The 16,449-nt window shown below is 33.8% G+C and overlaps 1 pseudogene; it reads right to left on the bottom strand.

Moving 5' to 3' along the window:
- Positions 1-1,034: 1,034 nt before the first annotated feature.
- LOC149208361 (ABC transporter B family member 11-like) overlaps positions 1,035-16,449 on the bottom strand; it is a 43,548-nt pseudogene continuing 28,133 nt past the window's right edge.

Genomic DNA, 16,449 nt, shown 5'->3' with positions numbered 1-16,449 from the left:
GGCAACAACCTTTGCTATAGAGTCCCAAATCCTCTCTCACACGAAGAGATCCAATCACTTCATCAGTGGGCCTCCACCTTCATTGCATTTAAATTTAAACAAATGATATAATTATAAAGCAACAAATGGGTTTAATTAAAACAAGCATGGAACCATATAGTTATGTACTAGCAAACAAGTAAATTCCTCAATACATACCTCCATCGCCTTTTTCCACTACACTTTTGGAACTAAACCAAAATATAGGTTGTAAAGACCTGTTCAATTTCTCCACCCACTAAATCCCAAAAAAAGGGAAAGAAGAAAAATAGATGAATAATCATATAAGAAAAATAAAATATCACATAAGAAAATTAGATGAAAGAGCACATACAAAAAATAAAATATCAACTAACAAATTAGCATGGCCATGCTTAAAAGACACACATAAGAGTTATTTAAACAAAAAAGCACGCAACAATAACGAAATATGCAACCAACAATAGCAAAAAAAGAACAAAACTAAGCAAACAAACAAACAAACAAAAAGAAAAAGAAACAATAGATGGAGACATTGAGTAGTAATCCCAAAATGCGTCGATGGCCAACCAAGGACACCCTGCACACGAAAGACATATTTTGAATAATATATTTAATACACAAAATGTTCTAAGAGACATGAAACAAATATCTTATGAGAATATCATGATTGAAACCAAAATGTTTCCTAAGCAATATTATGCAAAATAACATCTTATGCAATCACAAAAAATCATAATTCCTTAACAAGAAGGGAGAAACAAGTACCTTTGCATTGGAATGAGAAGATATCCTTGAACTCGCTTTCTAGCTCTACACTCTCCTACACATCTGTAACTTTCTCACACAAAAATATTTATGTAGTTTCATCAATTCTCTTTTGTCTTCCTTTATCTACATTTGCATAGTATTTATTATATACATAATTCCCAAACAATATAATATGCATTCAGTTATACCTTTGTTATGGTGTCTCACATCATAGATAGATATTCAGTAGTTTCACCCATGGTCCTTCACCTTTCTTGATCTGCATTGCATCTAAATTTGAACAAACACACATGATATAACAATGAATCAATAAATGAGTTAAATTAAAATGGAAATAAAAACCATATAATTTAGTAACAAACAAGTAAGTTCCCTCGTACATATCCCTTTCGCCTTTGCCAATAAACAAGTAAATTTCTACACACATACCTCATTCGCCTTTGCCTGCTACACTTGTGGACTCCTACACATCCACAAGTTTTATCAAATGCTGCTCCACGTTCTTTTACCTACATATGCATAACACTTGTTATATAAATAAATATAAAAAATAATATAATATGTATTCAATTATACCTTTGATATGGTGCCTCACATCACAAACATATTCAGTAATTTCACTAATGGGCCTTCACCTTTCTTTATCTGTAATGAACTAAATTTCAACAAAACATACATGATACAATGATGAAAAAACAAATGAGTTCAATCAAATATGTAAGAAACCAAATAATTTAGTAACAAACAACTAAGTTCCCTCATACATACTTCTTTCGCGTTTGCGAATAAACAAGTAAATTTCACCATACATACCTCATTCGCCTTTTCCCACTACACTTGTGGACTCCTACACATCCACAAGTTTTATCAATGCTCCTCCACATTTCTTTACCTACATTTGCATAGCACTTATTATATAAATAAATATCAAAAATAATATAATATGTATTCAATTATACCTTTATTATGGTGCCTCACATCACAAACACCTTTGTTATGGTGTCTCACATCACAAACATATTCAGTAGTTTCATTAATGGTCCTTCACCTTTCTTGATCCGTATTGAACTAAATTTCAACAAACATACATGATACAGTGATGAAACAACAAATGAGTTCAATTAAAATATGCATGAAACCAAATAATTTAGTAACAAGTAACTAAGTTCCTCCATACATACCTCTTTTGCCTCTCCCCATAAACAAGTAAATTCCTCCATACCCACCTCGTTCGACTTTGCAACAAACATACATACCTAAATTGCAACAAACATAAATGATACAATGATGAAACAACAAATGAGTTCAATTAAAATATGCAGGAAATCAAATAATTTAGTAATAAACAATTATGTTCCCCCGTACATACTTATTTCGCCTTTGCTAATAAACAAGTAAATTTCTCTATACATACCTCATTCGCCTTTGCCCACTACACTTGTGGACTCCTACACATCCACAGATTTTATCGATATACATACCTCAATTGCAATAAACATACATGATACAATGATGAAACAACAAATGAGTTCAATTAAAATATGCATGAATCTAAATAATTTAGTAATAAACAACTAAGTTTCTCCATACATACCTCTTTTGCCTCTCTCACACTTTTGGAACTAAACCCAAATATAGGTTGTAAAGACCTATTCAATTTCTCCACCCACTAAATCCCAAAAAAAGGGAAAGAAGAAAAATAGATGAATAATCATATAAGAAAAATAAAATATCACGTAAGAAAAATAAATGAAAGAGCACATAAGAAAAATAAAATAACAAATAACAAATTAGCATGGCCATGCTTAAAAAAGAAACACGTAAAAGTTACTTAAACAAAAAAACACACAACAATAACGAAATATGCAACCAATAATAGCAAAAAAAGAACAAAACTAAACAAACAAACAAACAAACGAAAAGAAAAAGAAACAATAGATGGAGACACTGAGTAGTAATCCCAAAATGCGTCGATGGCCAACCAAGGACACCCTACACACCAAAAACATATTATGAATAATATATTTAATACACAAAATATTCTAAGAGACATGAAACAAATATCTTATGGGAATATCATGATTGAAAACAAAATGTTTCCTAAGCAATATTATGCAAAAATACATCTTATGCAATCACAAAAAATAATAATTCCTTAACAAGGGAAAAATGAGTACCTTTGCATTGGAATGAGAAGATATCCTTGAACTCGCTTTCTAGCTTTACACTCTCCTATACATCTATAAGTTTCTCACACAAAAATATTTATGTAGTTTCTTCAATTCTCCTTTGTCTTCCTTTACCTACATTTGCATAGTATTCATTATATAAATAAATCCCAAACAATATAATATGCATTCAGTTATACCTTTGTTATGGTGTCTCACATCGTAGATAAATATTCAGTAGTTTCACCCATGGTCCTTCACCTTTCTTGATCTGCATTGCATCTAGATTTGAACAAACGCACATGCTATAACAATGAATCAATAAATGAGTTAAATTAAATGGAAATCAAAGCCATATAATTTAGTATCAAACAAGTAAGTTCCCTCATACATACCCCTTTCGCCTTTGCCAATAAAAAAGTAAATTTCTCCACACATACCTCATTCGCCTTTGCCCACTACACTTGTGGACTCCTACACATCCAAAAGTTTTATCAATGCTCCTCCACGTTCTTTTACCTACATTTGCATAACACTTGTATATAAATAAATATCAAAAATAATATAATATGTATTCAATTATACCTTTGCTATGGTGCCTCACATCACAAACATATTCAGTAATTTCACTAATGGTCCTTCACCTTTCTTGATCTGTATTGAACTAAATTTCAACAAAACATACATGATACAATGATGAAACAACAAATGAGTTCAATTAAATATGTAAGAAACCAAATAATTTAGTAACAAACAACTAAGTTCCCTCGTACATACCTCTTTCGCTTTTTGCGAATAAACAAGTAAATTTCACCATACATACCTCATTCGCCTTTGCCCACTACACTTGTGGACTCCTACACATCCACAAGTTTTATCAATGCTCCTCCACATTTCTTTACCTACATTTGCATAGCACTTATTATATAAATAAATATCAAAAATAATATAATATGTATTCAATTATACCTTTATTATGGTGCCTCACATCACAAACACCTTTGTTATGGTGTCTCACATCACAAACATAGTCAGTGGTTTCATTAATGGTCCTTCACCTTTCTTGATCCGTATTGAACTAAATTTCAACAAACATACATGATACAGTGATGAAATAACAAATGAGTTCAATTAAAATATGCATGAAACTAAATAATTTAGTAACAAACAACTAAGTTCCTCCATACATACCTCTTTCGCCTCTCCCCATAAACAAGTAAATTCCTCCATACATACCTCATTCGACTTTGCAACAAACATACATACCTAAATTGCAACAAACATACATGATACAATGATGAAACAACAAATGAGTTTAATTAAAATATGCATGAAACCAAATAATTTAGTAACAAACAATTAAGTTCCCTCATACATACCTATTTCACCTTTGCGAATAAACAAGTAAATTCTCTATACATACCTCATTTGCCTTTGCCCACTACACTTGTGAACTCCTACACATCCACAAGTTTTATCGATATACATATCTTTAGTGGGGCATTTGTATTGTAACTTTTGGCAAAATATTCACAAAAAAAAACTATTTTGGTTGATTCCAAAGAATGGTTACCTCAATCTACCAATCATTTACCTTTCTCTGACCCTTCTTAGGGAATGAGGTATTTGTCTTTCTGTCAATGAGAGATGTTCTTTTCTCTGTGCTACTAATAGAAATGGTATCAGATGGAGATCTACTGACAACAAAATTATTTTTTGTCAAAGATACAAAAGCAGGCTTATAAGAATGAGAAGGCTTGAGACCCACTGATAAATGGCCAGCATACATATTTTTTGCAAATTGTAGGTAAAGTGCTCAAATATGAACAAGCATTGATATCTAAAAAATAAAGGTGAATCCTAATCCTTGTGACTTGACAGTAATAGCTGCAACCTTCTTGCTAAACCAATTTGTATATATCTATAAGAAAGAAGAGGAAGATCAACCACTAGAAAATCACACTTAATCAAATTTCTATGGTAATCTGATTATAAGAAAAGAAAATTATAGGGAAAAAAAACATGTAATATGACAAAAATGTCCCAAAAATTGTAAACATATTTTCTTCCAAAAGGTTTAAAATCCAATGCATCAGAAAACCTATAAACCCAAAAATGTTGATAAAAGTATCCATTTACAATGCATAATTTGATAAGCATTCTACCAGCAGCAACATAATTTGCAGCATTGTCCGTTATGACTTGGACAACATTTTCTGCATCCACCTCCAAAATAAACACATCTAGCAAATCACATAAAGTTCTTGCATCTTTGATTTGATGAGTTGCATCAATAGATTTGATAAACATAGTCCCCTTTGGACAACTAACCAAGAAGTTTATAAGGGTTCTCCCCTTTTGGTCAGTCCAACCGTCTGACATAACAGTGCATCCTGTTTGTGCCCATGATGCCCTAAAATCCTCCAATCTTTGGGTGCAGTCATGCTTTTCATCTTGAAGAATCCGACCTCTGAGATCATGATAAGAAGGGATTTTGTACCCCGGGCCAACAATGGCAATAGCATCAACAACAGGTTGGAAAAATGGATTATTCCTTACAATGCTGAAAGGAATATCACTCCAGAGGAGAAATTTTGCCATCAACCTATCAACTTGTTCTTTTTCAGTTCTTTTTACCATTGAACCGATAGTTGGTTGTGAACCAGGTGTGGTTCGAGAAACAAAAAATGATGATGCAGCTACCGGATTGACTGACGCTGCAGTAGAACCAGTGCCACTTGGCCCACTTCCTTCAGCTGACCTTTTTAGTTTCCTTTTGAGTTCTTCTTTCGCCTCTCTAGTGTGCTTTAATTCTCCCAATGCTCTCGTGGCTCTTTGGATAAGTTCAACATTTGTATTTATACAGGGCCCCACATCATGTCCAGGGATTTGTGCAAGGTGATACTTCAACCTGTACACCCCCCCGCGTATCTCCTTTCCACACAACTTGCAATACAAGTTTTGTCTATCATTCGGAGCTTTAGGTTCACCATATTCCCAGAAAGGATCCAATTTCCTTGGCATGTTTGTTTTTGAATTTTGAATTTGCAAACCTATGGAAAAATAAGGATTAGGAAATAGGAACTTAGGGTTACAAATTACAATTTAGCATATACAAAATACAAATTTCCAAAATCCAAAGTTCCAAACCCAAGTTACCCAACCAAATGGCAAATGCCAAAAAACAATGAAAAACATAAACAATGTTTAAAAAAAATGAAAAAAAAAAAAATTGGTTCCCATACTCATACCAAGTTACCCATCCCAAATCAATGAAAAAATACAAAAAAATTTTTAAAAACAAAAGGAAAATGGTGCCCATATGAAATTTGCCAACCAAAAACAATGAAAAACAAAGTTTTTAAACAAAGAAAACAAAAAAAAATTAATCTACATACCGTTTTTATGGAGAAATTTGTGATCTCCTCTTGAAATTCTCCAACAAGCACTTGGATTTGCTTCCAAACCCTTCAGCTCCTCTCTCCCAACACTTCTCCTCCTCCAACGCGCGCCCACAGTCAGAAATGACATAAAAAAAATCGTATTTCGTTATTATAACCCGCTGCCCCGCGCCTCGCCGTTTTTTTACGAAAAAATCGCATTTTTTTTCGAAAAAAACATGCTTTTTCGGAAAAAATCAGTATAAAAAAAGTCCGCTTTTTACCGATAAAACGCGGGTTTAAATCGGCGTTTGGAAAAAATCGCTCTTTTTTGAAAAAAGCGCGATTTAAACGCGCTTTTAACAACACTGCTTATAAACCAATCAATGATGGAGTAGTTTACATGGGAAATGATGTCACATGTAACATTCTGGGAATTGGAAGCATTCAGCTTAAAATGTTTGATGGGACAAATAAAATTTTAACTGATGTAAGACATGTACCTGAACTAAGGAAAAACCTCATTTCATTAGGAGTACTGGACACAAATGGATATAAAACCTTTATTCAAGGTGGAGTAATGAAAATTTATAAAGGAATTTTACTAGTAATGAAAGCAAAGAAGGTTGGAAATCTTTTTCAGTTAGAAGGAAGAACATAATCAGATCATGTTTCTATAGTGTCTGAAAATGACAGTAATTCTATTCGTTTATGGCATCAAAGGTTGGGCCATATGAGCAAAAGAGGATTAAAGATTTTATCTGATCGTAAGTTACTTCCTAATCTAAAGTCTGATAAGTTAGATTTTTGTAAACACCGTCTGTTTGGGAAACAAAGCAAGCAGAAGTTTAAAACTGGAAAACATACTAGTAAGGGAATCCTTGATTATATCCATTCTGATGTTTGGGGACCATCTCCTATAACCTCATATGGCGGATCGTCATATTTTGTATCTTTTATTGATGATTTCTCTAGAAAAGTGTGGGTCTACATGTTAAAGAAGAAGTCTGATGTATTTACAGTTTTCAAACAGTTTAGAGCATTAGTTGAAAACATCACTGGAAGAACTATTAAATGTTTAAGAACTGACAATGGTGGTGAGTTTACTTCAAAGGAATTTGATAATTATTGCAAGGAAGCTGGGATCGAAAGACATAAAACCACTGTATATACTCCTCAGCAAAATGGAGTTGTTGAACGCATGAACAAGACTCTTTTAGAGAGAGAAAGAAGTATGCTGAGTAACGCCAATTTGCAGAAGGAATTGTGGTCAGAAGCGGTTGCTACAGCTTGCTATTTGATAAATCGATCACCATCAACTGCAATAGGATGCAAAATTCCTCAAGAGGTATGGAAAGGTCATCCTTGTGATTATTCTAAACTAAAAGTTTTTGGTTGTGATGCATATGCTCTAGTTCCAAAACATCAGCATTCTAAATTAGATCCAAAATCAAAAAGATATATCTTTGTTGGATATGGTGATGGGACTAAGGGATACAGATTGTGGGATCCTACTACTCACAAGATCATCATTAACAGAGATGTTAAATTTAATGAATCCTCACTTGAAAATTCAGATGTAGATGATAAATTGAAACAGGATAATGTATCTAAGCTTCAACACATTCAGTTTGAAACCAGTCCAAATATTGATGATGGTCAAGATGAACATGGTTCAGATGTAAGTCATGAACAAGTTTCAGATGCAGGTCATGAACAAGTTTCAAATGTAGATCATGAACATGATTCAGATGCTGATCATGAAGAAGTTCCTACAGATAATAATCAGCTAATTGTGGAAGTACTAGAAACATCTTTAAGGAGGTCCACGAGAATTAAATGTCTTCCTAGAAGGTATGATGATTATGTTACTTCAGTTGCTTTAACCGCTAACGATGATGCACCTTTGTGCTATCAGGAAGCTGTAGAAGGTTCTAAAAGTGAAAATTGGAAAGAAGCTATGAAGGACGAGATGATGGCATTAGACAAGAATGACACATGGGATCTGGTAGAACTCCCTAAAGATAGAAAAACTATGGGATGTAAATGGGTGTACAAATTGAAAAGGGGTGTTGATGGTTCAAAGGACAGGTACAAAGCAAGGCTGGTCGCGAAAGGTTTTTCTCAGAAAGCAGGCATTGATTTTCATGAGATATTTTCACCAGTTGTAAAAATTGTTTCAATTCGAATTGTATTAGCATTAGTTGCTTTACTTGATTTAGAATTACAACAACTAGATGTTAAAACTGCATTTTTACATGGAGATTTAGATGAGGAAATTTACATGGAACAACCGGAAGTGTTTGTTCAAGATCACAACAAAAAATTTGTCTGCAGGCTCAAGAAATCATTGTATGGTCTGAAGCAATCGCCTCAACAATGGTACAAGAAGTTTGATTTTTTCATGTTGAGTCAAAATTATATAAGAAGTGAATATGATTATTGTGTTTACTTTAAGAAATTAAGTAATGGCATGTTCATTACCTTAGTGTTGTATGTTGACGATATGCTTTTAGCAAGCAAAAACATAACATAGATCAACAGGTTAAAGGCTCAGATGGCTAGGACATTTGATATGAAAGATCTAGGAGCAGCAAGACAAATTTTGGGCATGGAGATTTTCAGAGACAGGAGCAATGGTAAGCTGTGGCTATCACAACAGAAGTATATTGAGAAAATACTCTTGAGGTTTGGTATGAACAATGTGAAGCCTGTTTCAGTCCCTTTAGCTTCCCATTTTAAGCTTTCTTCAAGTTTATGTCCTAATACAAATGAAGAAAAGGAATATATGTCTCGAATTCCATATGCCAATGTAGTAGGTTGTTTAATGTATGCGATGGTTTGTACTCGACCAGATATTTCACATGCAGTTGGGGTTGTCAGCAGGTATATGGCAAATCCAGGAAAAGAACACTGGTCAGCAGTGAAATGGGTGCTTCGGTATTTGAGAGGCACAAGTGATTATTGTATCACTTATAATAGAAGTAGTGAATTTGTTTGCGGATATGTTGATTCTGATTTTGCAGGTGATTTGGATAAGAGAAGGTCAACTTCAGGGTATGTCTTTACTCTTGCAGGTGGAGCTATTAGCTGGATGTCAAAGCTACAGAATATTGTTGCTTTATCCACTACTGAAGCAGAATACATAGCTGCTTCGCATGCTTGCAAAGAAGCGGTTTGGTTGAAAGGTTTGATTGGTGAGTTTGGTAGGTTACAGGACAACATCAAGTTATTTTGTGATAGTCAAAGTGCAATTCATTTGGCTAAGAATCCGGCCTATCATAGTAAATCAAAGCATATACCTATCAAGTACCATTTTGTAAGACAGGTTATCACTGAAAGGGGTGTTTCTCTTGAAAAAGTGCATACGAAGGAAAACTGTGCAGACATGTTCACGAAACCAGTTTTGTTAGAGAAGCTACGTTGGTGTCTAGCTTCTCTTGGCTTGCAGAAAAGATAAAAATAATAAATGAACAGGGTATCAGGCTAATTGTTGTCAAGGTGGAGATTGTTGAGATTTTCTGTTTTAATTAATTTTGGAAAAAATCTCATGTATGTGACAACAATAGGATTAGTTGCTATATTAGCTCCAATATTTTTTGAGGAGGAGTTAATGCATCCTATATTTGTTGTGAGGGAATTTATGATTCAGTTTTATACTCCAACTATAAGAAATGTAATCCCGTAGAGGATTGAGAGTGTGTGTAGAGAGTGTAGAGAAAATAGGGTGAGCTGAGAGTATGTATAGAGAAATAAAATTGTTGTAATCTCCTGTTGAATAATAAGATTGCCGATGCCTCTGTTCTGGTGGACGTAGCCCAAATTGATTGGGTGAACCACGTTAAATTTGTGTGTTATGGTTTTGTGATTTTTTAATGTGGTGTGTATGTTTGTTGATTTCATTTCCGCTGCGCATTGTTTGGTCTAACACATCCTCGACATCTCCCTGATTTTTGGACGAAAACCAATTCATGAAGCCCTTCTTTGGCTTACTTTTGCCCACTTGAACATTTTCCTGGAGGCCAACTCCACCAGGCAACGAAAATGGAAAAGAAACAGAGTTAGAACTACCACCAATTCCCGATGATCTACTGCTTATAGATCGTCTAGGAGATGACTTTCGATTACTACGCCTGCCAACGGTCCTGGAATCACGCAAATGCATTTCCATATGCTCAGGATCATTTGCATATTGTTCTTTTGGTGGATGTGTTTCCTGCAGACATATAAGCTGGGAGAATGGCCCAGATGGGTTCATGATGAGCTGGGAGTGTGAACCTGAAATTAGCATTTCTCATTTCCATTAATAGCTCTGCGTGAGTAATGAGTAACGAAGAAGAGTCACCTCACTAAGCCTGTTGCAAAATATCAAATAATTTTTCTTGTTGGAACAATATTTGTTAATAATGGAATGGAGAAAAAATGTTTTATAAGCAAGTGGATGTTATATTGTCGATATCTGTGTTGTTTGTTAATAAAGATTAAAAACTAAAGCATTGCAAAAATTTACCCTTTTCAACAATACAGCGACGCTGGACAACAACGATCATATCAACATTTCTGACAGTAGCCAGACGATCTGCAACAATAACTGTTGTTCTATTTCTCATAATTCTATCAACAGCTTCTTGAACCACTCTTTCAGACTCTGCATCCAAGGCAATGGCAGCTTCATCGACGAGGAGAATTCGGGCATCTTTTAAAATAGCCCACGCAATTGCAATCCTTTGCTTTTGAGCTCCATATAATTGGGTATCAAACCCCTGAAAAGAGTAACCATGACTGTCAGCATATACCAATCACCAATAATGAAGATCTATTTCTAGAAACTTCAGGCATGTTACTAATAAATTTTTCCGCATTAGCAAGCTCTGCAGCAGCCTATATTTCCTCTGGTTCTGCCCCATCTTTACCATATGCAATATTCTCCTTAATAGTGATTTCAAAGAGAGCAGGTTCCTGGCTTACAAGTCCAATTTTTTTGCCATATCCATTAAATTGTTTGATATTGACACTATCTATAAGCACTTCACCAGCGTGTTGATCATAGAATCTATCTATAAGATAATATAACTTGGAATTCCCACTTCCACTCTCTCCAACTATAGCTGTAGTGGTACCTCTATAGCTGCAATGGTACCTATGGGTATTTCCAGTGAGAACCCAGAAAATATATGAACATAAGGCCGCACTGGATAACCGAAGTGTACATCTTTAAGCTCAATATCAACCTGAATATCCTCAAGTACCAATCTATTTGTATCATATACATCAATCTTTGGCTTTCTATAAATTGTCTCAAACATTTTGTAAGCTGCAACTTGTCCAGCTCCAAAGGCATTTAAACATGACGACGCATATACATTAATCTCTGGCTTTTTATCAACTGTCTCAAACATTTTGTAAGCTGCAGCTTGTACAGCTCCAAAGGCATTTAAACATGGTGACGCCTGTCCCGGAGACCTGAAATCCAACAGAACATTTATCATTGTGTTCTCATTTATTAATGTGAATTTATCTAGTTTGAATAAGTGCAAATCCCTATAGTCAAATTTCCTGATCAAGTGACAATAATGCATTTCACAATGCAGATTCAAGTCACATGCCTCCAGTCAGAACTGGAATGATGACATTAATCACACTCGACACCAGAATATCCTTCATGAATAATTAACCGTTATCAATACCAAAGAGCCAATGCAAAGGTGGAGAACAAAATAAAATATAAAGACCCAACACCAAAACTAGTTGCCAACCATTGATAAGCGGTAGCCATGTAAGCAATTGTAAGGGAATTTTCATAGTTAGTAACAGCATTCTGTTGAGATTTTTCTGTTTTAGACAAAATAGACAAAATCCCAGTGCGTGACAACAATAGAAAATCTGTTGCTGGATTATCTCCAGGTTGTTGGGAGCAAGTTAATGCCTCCTATATTTGATGTGAGGGAGTTATGAGCTATTTAACAGGCAGTCATTCGGATGATTTGCTATGAGAGAGTGTGAGGATTTCATGATGTAATCTCCAATTTAATTAATAAAATCCTGATGCCTATGTTTGGTGGACGTAGCCCAAATTGGTTGGGTGAACCACGTTAAAAGCTGTGTCTTATGTGCTTGTTTATTTTTCTGCTGTATGTTTGTGAATATTGCTGTGCACCTGATCCAACACATTCTTCTCCCCAATAAAAGCAGCAACCTGAAATGTAACTAAAATGTGTTATTAATCTGAATAGATTATATACAATAGAACTGGTGCTCGTATAAAAACACGGTAACCCTCAATTTCAGATCTAAAGAAACCTGGTTTTATGACATGAAAAGGCGTGGTTTGTGTTATTGATCACATACTTACCGTCCTAAATGAACCAATTCTCTGCTCCATAACATTGCCCGCTTCTACATATGCTTGCTGGCCTCAGCTTGACATCTTTGATATTATCATAGCCATAGCACTGCCTGCCAGTGCAAGAAGGGGAATCGTACATAGCATTACTAGGGTAAGTTTCCATCCTTTGATGAAGGCGACAACAAAACCTCCGAAGAATGTGGACACGACCTGGATGAATTTCCCAACCTGAACAAACAACGGCAAATATAAAAATATGAGAAAGGTTATTATACATTCTTATGCGGAAAATGCAAAATAGAACTATAAACATATGATAAAGGTTATTGTACAATCTTCCATTAGAGTAATATAATTACACTGTTAATTTGCATTTCAATTACAATTTTCACTAGTTACATAGTTAATGATCAGTTATACCATTGTGACTTATATCACGAATATAGAAGACATGTTGATGCTGTGGGAATTTAAATATCGATTTGCATTTCATTTTGTTATTGGGCATTTACTTGTGGCTGCAGCCATAGTCACTGTTCCGATTAACATATTGATATATTGACATCGGAGCCAGAAAGGACGTGATCTGTATCCATGTGTGTGCAGTGTATGAAAGTGCAGCATAGGAGAGTTGTTTTCATAGGCCAACGCTGCTTTATGAGGGATGCCTCCGGAACTTTAAACCTAAGTTCCACTTGAAGGAGGCAAACTAGGTAAGGAAGATGTTGCAGTAAAGAAAGGATTAAAAAAAAACCCAATGTGAGGCCAGTTGTAATATTTGCTTGAACTATAGGCCCAATTCCAATAAAGAAGACCCAAAGCGAGGCAAGTTGTAATATTTGAGTGAACAAGAGGATCGACTCTTTGCAACAAGAAATTTTATTTTGGACAGACGCTTAGGAGAACAAAGCCACCATTACAGCCCAGTTATTGCATCACTGAAAATAGAAATTTAAAGTTGGAATGATCACCAATATGATATATCTAATGTAATGTATTCAGAACCATTTGATAATGTTGCACTTATTGCAAGACTGAAAATAGAAATTTGAAGTTAGAATGATCACCAATATGATATATCTAATGTAATCTATACAGAGGAAAATGCAAATTTAGTATTTAATACAAATTTGGTATTTGCCCTTGGAGTGTTTTACTCTTGTTACCAAAACAGTTAGAGGTTTGTCCATCCACTGGCCTTGAATTTTCACTATTATCAAACCATCCAAATTGTTCCTGCCTCTTGTAACTGCAATTACAAATGTTCTCTGCAAAATAAAAAAAGCAATTACAAGCTTGATAATTATTAAGCTGGCATATAAAGCAATTACAAGCTTGATAAGACCTTGCATTTTCACTATTATCAAACCATCCAAATTGGTCCTGCCTCTTGTAACTGCAATTACAAATGTTCTCTGCAATAAGCTGGCAAATAAAGCAATTACAAGCTTGATAAATATTAAGCTGGCATATAATTTGTTAAGGATTCCACCAATTGATAATATGATCATATACACACACCAGTTTTTATAAGTTGTTGGGGAAATATTTCTTAATCACCCTGTGATTTTTTGTTGTCTTTGTGGAGCCTTTTTAATTGCAAACTTTATAATACAATAGTTGTCCGCGTGGAGCCTTTTTAATTGCAAGCTTTATAATACAATCGTTGTCTTTGTGGAGCCTTTTTAATTCTAAACTTTATCGAGATTTTTAATTCTGAACTTTATATCTCAATAAAGTAATGCACGATTATACTAACACTAAAAAATCTCAATAAAGTAATGCACGATTATACTAACACTGCATGCAATCAAGCTAACATCTATAATTCAAATCAATAATACACTGCAAGCTTTATAATACAATCGTTGTCTTTGTTGAGCCTTTTTAATTCTGAACTTTATTGAGATTTTTAATTCTGAACTTTATATCTCAATAAAGTAATGCACGATTATACTAACACAAAAATCTCAATAAAGTAATGCACGATTATACTAACACTGCATGCAATCCAGCGAATATCTATAATTCAAATCAATAATACCTTCACTGATGACTTATTGGGTAACTTCCTAGTACCATTGTTCTATCTAATAAATGGACTTTTGGATTGAAGAAAAACTGATGGAAACCGCCAAAATGAGCCATAACATTCAAATTTTGACCCTGTAAGGTTTTAGCTAAAGTCAAAAAACACATACAAAGAGTGCTTGTTACATTGTTATGTATTTAATAAATATGTATTTAATAAAAGGAAAAATTGTTGAGTAGAAAGAACAAATCTTAAAAAGAAAACTTGCTAGGCTTAAAAATAAACTGAATTAGCTAAATCTAAACACTATCTAAACATTTAAGTTGGACTTGTTTTAACTTTGTTGGTAGCATAACTTTATTATAATTATCAAGTACATAAGTGAATGGGCCATAATATCCAAATTTTGACCCTGTGTAAGGTTTTAGCTAAAGTCAAAAAACACATGCAAAGAGTGCTTGTTATGTTATGCATTCAATAAAAGGTAAAAATTGTTGAGAAGAATGAGGAAATCTTAAAAAGAAAGTTGTTGGGATTAAAAATAAACAGAATTAGCTAAACCTAAACATTTAAGATGGACCATCTGATTATTGGTTCTAAACTCATTATAATTATCAAGTACATAAGTGATGGACTTGTTTTAAGTTTGTCGGTACCATTTGATTATTTGTTCAATATCCAAGAAATAAACAAATTTAAGGACCTATTCGAAATTTGTGGGTGCCATTTGATTATTTATTTAATTTCATTATAATTATTATCAAGTACATAAGTAAATCAATAAAGCTCTTATTAGAAACAAATTTTCTATGTCATGAATTATTTTTCTTTTACGAATGATTTTTCATTAAAGTGAAAAATAAACAAATTTAACGACCTATTCAAAATTTGTGGGTGTCATTTGATTATTTGTTTAATTTCATTATAATTATTATCAAGTACATAAGTAAATCAATAAAGCTCTTACTAGAAACAAATTTTCTATGCCATGAATTATTTTTCTTTTATGAAAGATTTTTCATTAAAGTGAAAAAACCTCGTTATCTCTTGGAACAAGGACTAGGATTATATGACTAATATTGATTTCATTTGCTGAAAGAAACTCCTGAACCACAAGGATAAAGCAATCAACCTATTATGCACCTCGTTATCTCTTGGAACAAGGATTGGGATTATATGACTAATATTGATTTCATTTACCGAAAGAAACTCTTGAACCACATGGATAAAGCAATCAACCTATTATGCACCTCGTTATCTCTTGGAACAAGGATTAGGATTATATAACTAGTATTGATTTCATCTTGTTATCTCTTGGAACAAGGACTAGGATTATATAACTAGTATTGATTGATTTCATTTACTGAAAGAAACTCCTGAACCACAAGGATAAAGCAAGCGACCGATTAATTAAGAGGGATAAATTTGAAAAGGGATGAATTTGAAATTTTCTTCAGATAAAATAAATCCATTTTTTTGGGAAAAAAAGGATTAGCTTAAAGGAAAAATTAGTTGTGTGTTTTGTAGGGTAGAGAATTATGACAAAAAGCGAATAGAGTTTAAAATGACCTAAAATGACCAAAAAGGACAGTATCAAAAATAGAACCACAATCTCATTTTCAAAATGGTGTATAATTTTTTTAGCCTTTTCGTGTTTTTCGTGTATGTGTTTTTGCTTGAACTTTAGAAGGTTGCCAACATGGAGGAGAAAGAGAAAAAAGAATCTGGCACCCA

Source organism: Pinus tabuliformis, chromosome 1_2 (assembly GCF_031772625.1).
Source record: "Pinus tabuliformis cultivar Carrire ecotype Pingquan chromosome 1_2, CPIR1, whole genome shotgun sequence".
Classification (NCBI taxonomy): Eukaryota; Viridiplantae; Streptophyta; class Pinopsida; order Pinales; family Pinaceae; genus Pinus; species Pinus tabuliformis.
The sequence above is the reverse complement of the archived record's forward strand: the minus strand, read 5'-3'. Positions and strand labels throughout refer to the sequence as shown.